This window comes from Vombatus ursinus, unplaced genomic scaffold (genome assembly GCF_900497805.2).
Source record: "Vombatus ursinus unplaced genomic scaffold, bare-nosed wombat genome assembly UNPS02000580.1, whole genome shotgun sequence".
NCBI classification, from domain to species: domain Eukaryota; kingdom Metazoa; phylum Chordata; class Mammalia; order Diprotodontia; family Vombatidae; genus Vombatus; species Vombatus ursinus.
Window position 1 is genome coordinate 25683486 of NW_020940358.1, and position 11587 is coordinate 25695072.

The following is an 11587-nucleotide window of genomic DNA, read 5'->3' on the forward strand; positions in this document are numbered from 1 at the left end:
CTCATATTTCTTTTATATTTTATTTTTTTCAATTACATGTAAAAACAATTTTTAACATTTGTTTTTTGAAATTTTGGGTCCTAAATTTCCTCTCTTCCCACCCCACTCCTTGAAAAGGCAAGCAATTTAACATAGATTTTACTTGTACAATCATGTAAAACATATTTCCATAGTCACCATGTTGAAAAAGAAAATATCTCCCCCCCCCAAAAAAAACAAGAAAAATTTAAAAAGTATGCTTCAATCTGCATTCAAACTCCAGTTCTTTCTCTGGAGGTGGATATCATTTTTCATCATAAGTACTTTGGAATTGTCTTGGATTATGGTATTGCTAAGAATAGCTAAGTCATTCACTATGGATTACCATACTACAGTTATCTCCTCCATATCTCAGGAGTTAGGTGTAAGGCACCCCCATGATCTGGAAAATCTATGTAAAATTTTTTGGCCCTCCCTTTGTATCAGAGAAGAAGTCTGAATTTTTTCTCTTTCTTTTATGGGGTGTTTACAGTACCTTATTGTAAAATTTGGATTAAGTATTTGGTTATAGGCTCTGTGTTGTCTGCAGCTTCAACAAAACCCCCCCAAAATTCCCATCTAATTTCTTATGCCAACCTACAATATATTGAAACTGTGATGGGGAAAGTCACAGTGTGGAAGGGATAACTGTATATAGTTGTTACCGTGTTCTCCTGGTTCTGCTCATTTCACTTTGCATCAGTTCATTAAAGTCTTTCCAGGTTTTTCTGAACCCACTCCCCTCATCATTTCTTATAGTACAATAGTATTCCATCACAATCTTATACCACAACTTGCTCAGCCATTCATTCCCATATTGATATGCATCCCTTCAATTTCCAATTCTTAGCCACCACAAAATAATATTTATATTATATGTAATATATATATATGCTATATATGTTTTTGTACATATAGGTCCTTTTCCTTTTTCTTGGATCTCTTTGGAATACAGCCCTAGCAATGCTATTGCTGGGTCAAAAGTATGTACATTTAACTCACATTTCTGCAGTATTTTTATGCTTACCAAATTCTTTGCTTACAACAGCCCAGGTTAGTAGGTAGTGCACCAATTTCATAGGTGAGGATACTGTGCCTCAGAGAGGTACAGTATTGAAATAAATGGTGTTGAAATAAATTATCCCAAAGGTCCTCTTTAACTCTCAATATTATGAAGGGAAGTGACTTTCTTGCTTTCAAAACTGGGTCTCATTATTTCATTGAGGCTGGAAGTAAAGTGGCCACTCATGGGCCCAATCTCCCTGTTGACCAGCATCAAAGATTTGACCTGTTCCACCTCTTACCTGAGCTAGTTTGCCTCTCTAGATCTAGGGAGCCTGGTGGCCCTCTGCTCCTGGGCCCTCATCATACTGATGCTAGAAGCTCTACCCTAGCTCTGAAGGGATTCACCAGCCTCAGACCTCCCCTCTCCACCTCCCACAGGACCAGGGACTACAAGTGAGTACCCCTCCACTCCCTCCCTCTCCCCGTCCCCAAAGCAAAATCACTTGACAGCTTACTGCCAGAGTCAGTATTAGACCCCAGATCTCTTCAGCTTTATTTGAGGCTTTAAGTGGGTGGGTGGGGAATATTACAAATGTCACTAATTTTTATGCAATTCTCACAAAGCCTTTATAGCCAACATATTTATTTATTTTCCTGTTGAGCAGCTCTCAGCAAACTCAAAATTATCACCAACTTTAATTTAAGCTCTGATAAACTAAAAAAAACAATCCTAAAATGCACTTAAGGAAATGCCTTCAGGAGCAAGTGGGACGCAATTCTAAAGTGAATAGACTCCTTTTGGGCTGCGTTCTTCATCATCATTAATTATTTATTGGACTCTGACAGGGCACTTGGCGCCACAGAGACACAAGGAAGACAGGGTCCCTGCCCCTGGGGTTTCCAAAGGAAGAGAAAGTAGCAGTTGAGACACAGTAATGCACCAGTTGGGAAGACAGATACATATGTATCAGTCACCCAGTTTCCAATGCCCTTGTTGCATTTCTAATTTATGAGGTTGTCAAGGAAAAAGCCTTCCACAAACATTGGAATTAGATCCTTAAAATTCTTCCTGGATCTGTTCCCACATCTCAAATTGGGTATGATTTCCAGGGAGGATGGGCATTAGGGAGTTTTAGAGACACTGGGCAAGTAGTTCTTTGAACCAACCCAATGTGTTGCACGTACCTCAACAGCTAGTGATGGGACCTAAGTTCTAGTCCCAGCCCTTACTGGGTACGATCTTAGACAAATCCACTTCTCTGCAATTCAGTGTCGAGTGAGGGATGTAGACTTTGGGATCTCACATGTCCCTTTGAGTTCTAACACTCGATATTCCAAAGTCCCTTCTAGCTCTGATATTCATTTCATGTACGAAGGTCATTTTAGCAAGAGTACTGATGAGCTGAAGAGTGTCCATAGGAGGGCAAGACTCAAGATCATACCATATGACAGTTGTTGAAAGAACTGGAGGTGTCCAGCCTAGAAAAGAGAAGATGTGTGTGGGAAATGGTAGAGGTCATGATAAATATCTTTAGGGGTCTAAAGGGAAGAGTTATTAGACCTGTTTCATTTTGCCTCAGAGGACAGTGCTAGGAACAGTTGGGAGAAATTATATACTGGCAAATTTAGATGATGTCGAGAAAAATTTCCTAACAACTAGAAGGTGAATGGGCTGCCTTAGAAATAAATGAGTTTCCCTTCACTGGAGGCATTTACACAAAAGACAGAAGACCCTTTAATGTATTGGGGGAGGGGGTTCTTGTTCAGGTATGGGTTAGACTAGATGGTCTCGGAGATCCCTTCCTACTCAGATTTTGTGTGATTCCATCCCTCCCAACACTGACATACTAGGTTCTCTGTTCTAATTCAATCCAACCAGCATTTACATGCTTGTTGTGTGCATAATATTTATACACACAGCCTACTGTGCACAAGGCATCAGGCCAGTCCTGGAGGATACAAAGGCAAAAAAGTTCTTGACCTTAGGGGACTTACATACCACTTGGAGATATAAAACTTGACCACATAAGTACATATGAAAGTAATTTCAGGAGAGGGGTATGCTGGGAAATGTTTAACAACTGTCTGCAGCTGAAATTTCATCTACGTTATTCATACTTCCTTGAATCTAGAGACAATCAACAAAATGATAAACGAAGCCCTTATTTGTAACATTTGTGGATTTGTGATGTGTAAGTGCTCACCCTGGCTCTAGTGCATCTCTGGGGAGAGCGCTTACTAAAGGCATCGTATAGGAGATGCCACCTGGACTGTGTCCACCATATTGCCTAGGAGGGTGAGGTAAGGAGTAAGCATTCTCTCTGGCTTTTTCCCATGCCTAGAACATTCTTCCTCCGCTGCTCCCACTACTGACCTCCTTGACTTCTTTTAAGTCCCAACTAAAATGCCACCTTCTACAGGAAGCCTTTTCCAACCCCTCTTAATTCTAGCACCTTCCCTCTGTTCATTCTTTCTTATTTATCCTGCATGTAGCTTGCTTTGGACATATGTGTTGGCATGTTGTCTCTCTCATTAGATTGTAAGCTCCTTGAGGTCACAGACTGTCTTTTGTCTCTTTTTGTATCCCCGATGCTTAGCATAGAGCCTAGCACATAGAAGGTACTTAATAGATGTTTGATGATTGGTTGATCAATTATAGGCATGAGAATACTACATATAGGGAACAGCAGGTTGTCCAGTTGGACTCAAACATAGGATATATTTGTTGGGAGGTTGGGATAGTAATGTGAAATCAATCTAGAAAGGTGCACCTAGGTGCAATCTGCTTCTGACGCTTACCACCTGAGTGACCCTGAGCAAGCGACTTAACTCCCTGGGTGTCAAGAGTCTTGTTGTTCAGTTTTCTCATCTGTAAAATTAGGGAGTTGGATTAAATAACCTTTGAGGTCCTTTCCATTTCTATATCTATGATCCTAAGGTATCCCATGGAAAAGTAGGCTGGAGTCAGATTGTGAAGCACTTTAAATTCCACATGGTAAAGTTTGTATTCTTGCCTCAGAAACAATAGAAAGTCACAGAAGCTTCAATGATGTGGCAAGAACTGTACTTTCGGAAGCTAATTTGGGCAGCTTTTTGGAGGCTGGATTGGGAACAGGACAGAGTAGAAACATGGATTTCTATTAGAAACCTATTGTAAATATAGTCCATGGAGAGGTGATGAGGATCTGAGGGAGGCCAATTAGGAGCCTGTTGCAATAGCCTGGGCTTGAACTAGGCTGGCTGTGGAAATGGAGAGAATAAAATGTACATAAGGATGGTTGTAGAAATTGAATCAATAAGACTTGGCAACTGCTCAGATGTAGGAGGTGAGTAAGAGGGAAGAATTGTGCATGACTATGAAGTTGCAAAGATTCCTTCCCATTCTGCCTTCCTCTAACTTGATATATCATGTTAGCATTCAGTGGTAATAGATATTTGCTTTCAGGGATGTTATTTGAACCCAAACTTTATTTTTTCCTAATAGATGATCCACTTTAGCTCTTACATCCCATGAGTCTGTGAGATAACACTACACAGCAGATAATGTTGGAATTGATCTTTTTAGTATAACCAGTCATTCTGAACCATCACTTACACACTCCAATATAGAACAACTGTGCTTAAAAATAAAACTGCTTATTTGGGTTATTTTAAATTCATGGATTTTTTTTTTAGCTTAGTATGAGAAAATGCTGTTGAGTCACCTTTCTGAGAACAGGCTTTCACAAATAGAGGCTCTCCTCCCAAATTACCTGATTTTGGAACTGTGGTCCTTTCTAAGTGATGACTTCCCTATCTCCCTCTCTCTCATTTCTGTGGAAGGGAAGGAAGTCTGGCACAAAAAAAAAAGTGGAAAAGAAGAACTTTCTATTCTTGAATTGTGGTTTCTATAGAGGGCTTCCGTAATTTTGAGAATGGGCCCACTCTGCTCCAAGAGATTGCCTCATCAAAAATGAAGCCAAAAAACACACCCGACAAAAAAAGCCTCTTTCTTCTCTAACTTAGAGTAATTCCTTGATATTTTCAAAACTGAATTTTCTTCTTTGTGGTGGTAGCTTTCACTGGTTTTCTTTGTCAAATGCCTCTCTTTTCAGGGTTGGTTGCCATGATTATTATTCAAAGTGCTGGGAGAAATTGAAGGAGGAAGAGACAGTTTGTCATGAATTTCTGGTTCTAGCCAGTTTAACCCATGGGGCTGTCCTTCATAGAGTGACTGAAACCAAAGTTATGCATCCAGCCATTCATCCATTATATAAGCATTTATTAATCACCCAATATGTACCAGGCACTGTGTAGGCACGGGGAATCCTAAGGCAAAAAGGCAACTGATGTTGTTTACATTCTACTTGGAGGAAAACAACATGTACACATAAATATAAAATACATACAAAGTGATTTTGGGTGGGAGGGAAGGCACCTGGAAGGATCAAGAGGCCTCCTGCAGAAGGGAGCCGTTAAGCTGAATCCTATAGGCATTTTAAGAAGTACTTGTGACGAGGAGTGCATTCCAGGCAGAAGAAACAGCCTACGCAAAGGCCTGGAGACTGGAAATGGAATATTGTTTACTGAGAACAGCAAGTAAGCCAGTTTGGCTAAGCTACAGAATGCATGAAGAGTAGATGTAGGAAGAATAGTACTGTAATAGTTAATAAATCTGGAAAAATAGACTGGAGCCAGATTGGGGAATTTGGTGGAAGATTAGGGGCATTATCACCTTATGAAATATGGAAAAAAGTAGATAGAAAAACAAGTGTGTAGAAAGTTTGATGTGAGACCTCCAAAAGTCATATCATGTAGAGGTCATTTCAATTCAACAAGCATCCAAGCCTCTATTATGTATAGGGCTCTGTGCTAGGTGCCAGAGACCCAAAGACAAAAGTGAAATAATCCTTGCCTTTATAGAGCTAGCATTCCATAAGGTCCAATTACCATCTCTATGCAGATGATTGCCAGATGCATTGATCTTCCCCTAGTCTCTCTTTGAGTCCAAAGCCTACATCACCAGCTGTCTGTTGGGCATTTAGAATTGTATGTCCCACAGGCATCTCAAACTCAGCCTGCCCAAGAAAGAGCTCATTATCCTTCTCCTCAAACTCTTCCTGTCTCCTGAGCTTCGATATTTACTCTAAAGGGCACTATCATCCTTCCAGTCACATAGTCCCACAACCTCAATGTCATCTTTTTTTTTTTTATTATTTTTTGGCTAGGCAATGGGGTTAAGTGACTTGCCCAGGGTCACGCAGTCAGTAAGTGTTATGTGTCTGAGGCTGGATTTGAACTCAGGTCCTCCTGACTCGAGGGCTGGTGCTCTATCCATCGCACCATGTAGCTGCCCCACTCAATGTCATCTTCAACTGCCCTTTCTTGCTCACCCATATACAATCAGTTGTCAGATCTTGTAATTTTGTTCTTTATAAAATCTCTTTCATATATCCCTCTCTCCACTCAGATATCACCCTAGATCAGGCCCTTATCATTTCTTACCTGCAGTATTGCAACAACGTTCAAATTAGTCTCCCTGCTTCAAGACTCTCCCCACATCCAACTCATGCAACTGCCAAAACGATTTTCTTAAAATGTAGCTCTGACCATGCTATTCCCCTACTCTATAAACTCCAATGGCTCCCAATTACTTCTGGGAACTTCAAAGTCCTTTGTGGGGCATTTAAAGCTCTTCCTTCATAACTTATCATCATCCTACCTTTCTGGCTGCCACAGACAAACTGAGACCTGGGAAAGCACTTAGCTTAAAAAGGCCAAGGTCTCCCACTGTATGAAACCATCTTCAGTTGTCCAGATCTACGTCTTGCCACTGGACCAAGATGGCTCCAGAGGAGAGAATGAGGTTGGTGACTTTGCACAGTCCTGCTTCACTTCACTTGAATCCAATTCACTTGCAAGTCAAGACATCACCTTCCTGAAATAAGGGGGGAAGGGGACAAGAGAGCAGGGGATTGATAGAGGGAAGGGCAGATTGGGGGAGGGGATAGTCAAAAGCAAACACTTCTGAGGAGGGACAGGGTCAAAAGAGAATAGAATAAATGGGGGGTAGGATAGGATGAAGGGAAATACACTTAGTTTTTCACAACAGGATACTATGGAAGTGTTTTGCATGACTACACATCTATAACCTGTATCAAGATGCTTGCCTTTTCAATGAGGTTGGGTGGGGAGGTAAGGAGGGAGCGAGAAAATTTGTAACCTAAGGTTTTAAAAACACATGTTAAAAATAAAAAAGGTCACCTTCCTGAGGTCATTGGTCCTCTTCGAGAGCAAAGGACTAACAACAAACAAAAAACAGCAACAATCATCCCACCTTCCTAATCCTTTTATATTTCCCTCTCTTTTACATACTCTTTGATCCAGCATCCCTGGCCGACTTGCAGTTCTTTGCACATGACAATCCATTTTCCATGCCCATGCTTTTACCCTGGCTTTTCTCCATTCCTGGAATGCTTTGCTCCACTTCTTGAAATCCCCCACTTCCTCTAAGACTTAGTTCAAGACACTTCTTCTCGAAGGCCTCCCTCCCTGCCTTTTACCTCCAGATGCTAGTGCCACCCTTTCTAAGGTGATTTTCCATCTACTCTGTATTTATCTTATATGTTCTATAGTACCATATCCCAAGGACTAGAACTAATGACTTTGTCGTTGTTGAGTTGTTTCAATCTTGTCTGACTCTTCATGACCCCAGTTGGTGTTTTCTTGGCAAAGATATTGGAGTGGTTTGCCATTTCCTTCTTTGACTCATTTTACAGATAAGAAAACTGAGGCAGAGTTAAGTGACTTGCCTAGGATCACACAGCTAATAAGTGTCCCAGACCAGATTTGAACTCATGAAGATGAGTCTTCCTGACTCTGACCCAGTGCTCTATTCACTGCACCACCTAGCTGCCCCAAACTAATGGTTACATACTCCTCAAACTTAATTCCACAGGATTTATTGATAAAAACAAAAACCGTGGATGGTACAGACAAAAAAGATATCAGGAGTACATGTGCCAATCAGTTTCTTCTTCTAATTGGTCTTTTAATAGCCACAATGCTTGGCATATAGTAAGTGCTAATTGACTTGACTCAGCTAATGAGCTCTAAAACTAGTTATATCTGGACATTTCTCATTGCTTCCTCCTTCACTCAGCAATTCTTTCAGAGTTCCCAATAAAATAACAAACACAGCAGAAAGCTAGTCAAAGGACCTAGGTTCAAATCCCACCTCTGATACTTACTACCTCTATGACCTGGTTCAGGTCACTTAACCTCCCTGAGCCTCACTTTCCTTATCTGTAAAATAATGGAGCTGGATTGTATGGCCTCTGAGATGCCTTCCAGCTACTCACCTTGCATGACTACACATCTATAACCTGTATAATCTATTCCCTAAATGAAGAAGATTCCCAAGCTTTGTCACTTCTTTTCATGGACAACAAGAGATGTTGATGAAATGCTGCTTTTGTGTTGTGGGAAAAGTGCTGCATTTGGACTCAAAGGATCACAGATTTTGAGCTGGAAGACACCTAAGAATCATCTAATCTTAACTTATTTTGCAAGTGGAGAAACTGAGGCCCACATTTGTTGACTAACTTGCCCAGGGTTACATAAGTAGCAGAGTGTGATTCACAAGAACTCTGTTCAGAAGAGCTACATTCTAATGAGCTATCCAGTCCACTATCATCATCTTATAGATGAGGAAAATGAGAACTGGAGAGGTGAAATTTATCTAAGATGACACGGAAGTGCTGTGGGGAGATGGAGTCAAGTGGTAGAGTCAGCTAGGATTTGTACATAGGTCTTCTGTTTCTAAATCTTTTCCCTTATAGGGACTGCCTCTGTTTCAACTGTTTCTAGCTATCAGTGTAACCCTGGTCTCTGAACCTAAGGAAGATAGACTAGACTAGATAATCATTTAGGTCTTTTCCAGTTTTAAATCCTTTTTTAGACCATTTTTTGTCTTAATTCTTACCTAGCCCTTAGTCATTGAATGGGTGTTGCTTCAGACAAATGGCCGAACAACAACAACCCATGATCCAGTTGCTGGTCAGTTTCTACTGATACAACCTTATGCTCCTGGCCACCTGGGTTTTAGGTGTCATTGAACTGGCTACCTCATGCTTTTGGTGAGAGTGTTGCAGGGGGAAGGGAAGGTCTCTTAGCTACTCCAGTGTCTGGCTCCTTCCATTGTGGACCCAAATTTTCAAAGCTCCCAGCTGCTCTCAGGTGGGAGAGGGAGCTATGAAAGAGGCCAGGGTTTAGGGCCTTGAAGGAGACTCCCTTGTCCTAGCCAAGAGACCTATGGGTGCCAGGCAGCATGGTCAGGGCACTGGGGCAAGTGGCAGGGTGGGATCCCAGTAGCAACATCTGCCTGCTCTTGCCAGTCGTAGGGCCTTCCCCTCTCCAGCACAGCCTGGCCAATCACCCTGGTGCCCTTTCTCTGACTCTCCTCTATGCTCTAGGACTGGCTGCACCCCCTCACCTCTGCCCATGTGATGCTTGGAGCTGCTGGGGATGACCATGTGCGGGGCTGCTTTGTAAGTGACCTCTTACATCTGCCAAAGGGGTCTGCCCAATACTCAAGGAAACAGGGAGGGCTGTAATTGTTTCCAGACCTCGAGATGGCTCTGTACTTTCCTAGCTTCCTGCTTCCCCATGGTAACCCCTTGCTTATTGGGCCCCCAATAAGCACACAAGTATGGGCTTTTGAGTGGAAATGCTGGCTTATCCCAACCCCAAGAAAGTTGGATCAGTAAGTTCTCAAGGGTTTGCAAACCTTCATGTGCTATTTAACTGAGATATTCAAAGGAAGGAAGAGTTTCTATAGCACTTACTATGTGATAAGTGCTTTTTTCTTCTCATATAATCTAATCTGATCCTTACAATATCTATACAGAGTAGGTGCTATTATTATCCTCATTTTAGAGTTGAGGAAATTGAAGCAAACAGAGGTTAAGTAGCTTGCCCAGGGTAATACAGCTAGCCAGTATCTGAGGCTGGATTTGAACTCAGGTCTTTTTGACTTCAGGCTCAGCACTCTATCCTCTACCCCACCAGCTGCCTTCTGGCATATTAGGATGAGGGATAGGGCCTAGACATGTGACATCATTGCTATCAGGAACTCCTCAGTCTCTGCAAGTTAGCTCTTTAGAGGGTTGCCTGGAGCAGTGAGAGGTTGATTGAATTGTCTAGGGTCACTCAGTCAGTATGTATCTGAGACCATTGAAACCATGTCTTCTTGGCTTCTAAATTAGCTCTCTGTTCATTATGCCATGATGCCTCCACATTAGTAATGAGTCATTCCTATTTGATCAAATAAAATAAATTTCCCTTGTATTTTACTATTCAGCGACTGACATGTTCAGTACTTTCCAACTTAGACATGACCCTTTTGTGTATAGCCTACAAGGCTTTGATGTCTCCCTTTCTTTTTTTTCTGAAAGAAATCCCAAAGAAAGGTTGGTGAGAAGCCCCCTTAAATGAAGTCATCCTGAGGGCATTTGAGGATGAAGATAGAAGGGGGACAACAAACAGATGGAAAGTTGATGAGCTCTGCAAAGATTATTCAGCAAATTTTTTTTTAAGTGTCAGAGACAGTACAGTCACTGTATTTAAACTCAACCATTGAGGAATTGCATGTGTTTATAAAGGAGGTAGAAATAAAACTAAATAGGACAACGAAGGGAAAAGCAGCCAGTTTAGAACAAGTTACATGGAAGGCATCTGTGTTGGAGGTAGCATAATTGTGATAGCAACGAGAAATCAAGTCATAAGTTATCTGAAGAGGGAAGATACCTTAATACTGAAAAAAAAAGGTGACTGAAAACATTAACTACTGATCTATGTTCTCGTTTTCTCATCTACGTGAAATTTTTATGAGAATAATCTATACATGTATTGAGGACATCCTTAATGAAGGTATTAGTGGGAAACAGGAAGGCTTTTACAAATAAAATTCTACAGTAAGGCACATCTTTATCATCAAACTATTGACTCAAAAGTGCAGAAGATATAAGATCCCATTTCTTGTTAATTGTAAAAACAGTATTTGATTCAGCAGAGAATGACGTTGCCTTAAAGATTCTTTCAATAAGGTGCCAGAATTACTCATTTATCAGAATTACTCAGAGTTCTTGGATAAAACGGAGGTCATCCTCTGTTGTATACAAGATTAGGGGCTGAAGTATATAACAGAGATAAATCTTATCTTTAGCATTGGAGAGAATGTAAAACAATGAGACATGCCCGCCAAAGCTCTTCACTACTGATGTGGAGTACATAGATCCAGCAGAGTCCAAGGTGAAGAGAGATTCCTTGTGGAAGATGGGGTGCTCCACATGCTCCTGTTTATGGATGACATCCCACAGGTCACTTCAAGCCTTGGGCCATTGCAGAGCTTCCTAAAAGAGTGACCATTCAAAAGAGTTTGTCCTAACTATCCACACAGAAATATTTAAGTGAATATAAATGTTTACTGACAAAATTATGACTCGCAGTTAGGTGGAAAACCTAGGAAGTTTTTCCAACCTTGTATATTTATACACATATACATGTGTGTATTTATACACATGCA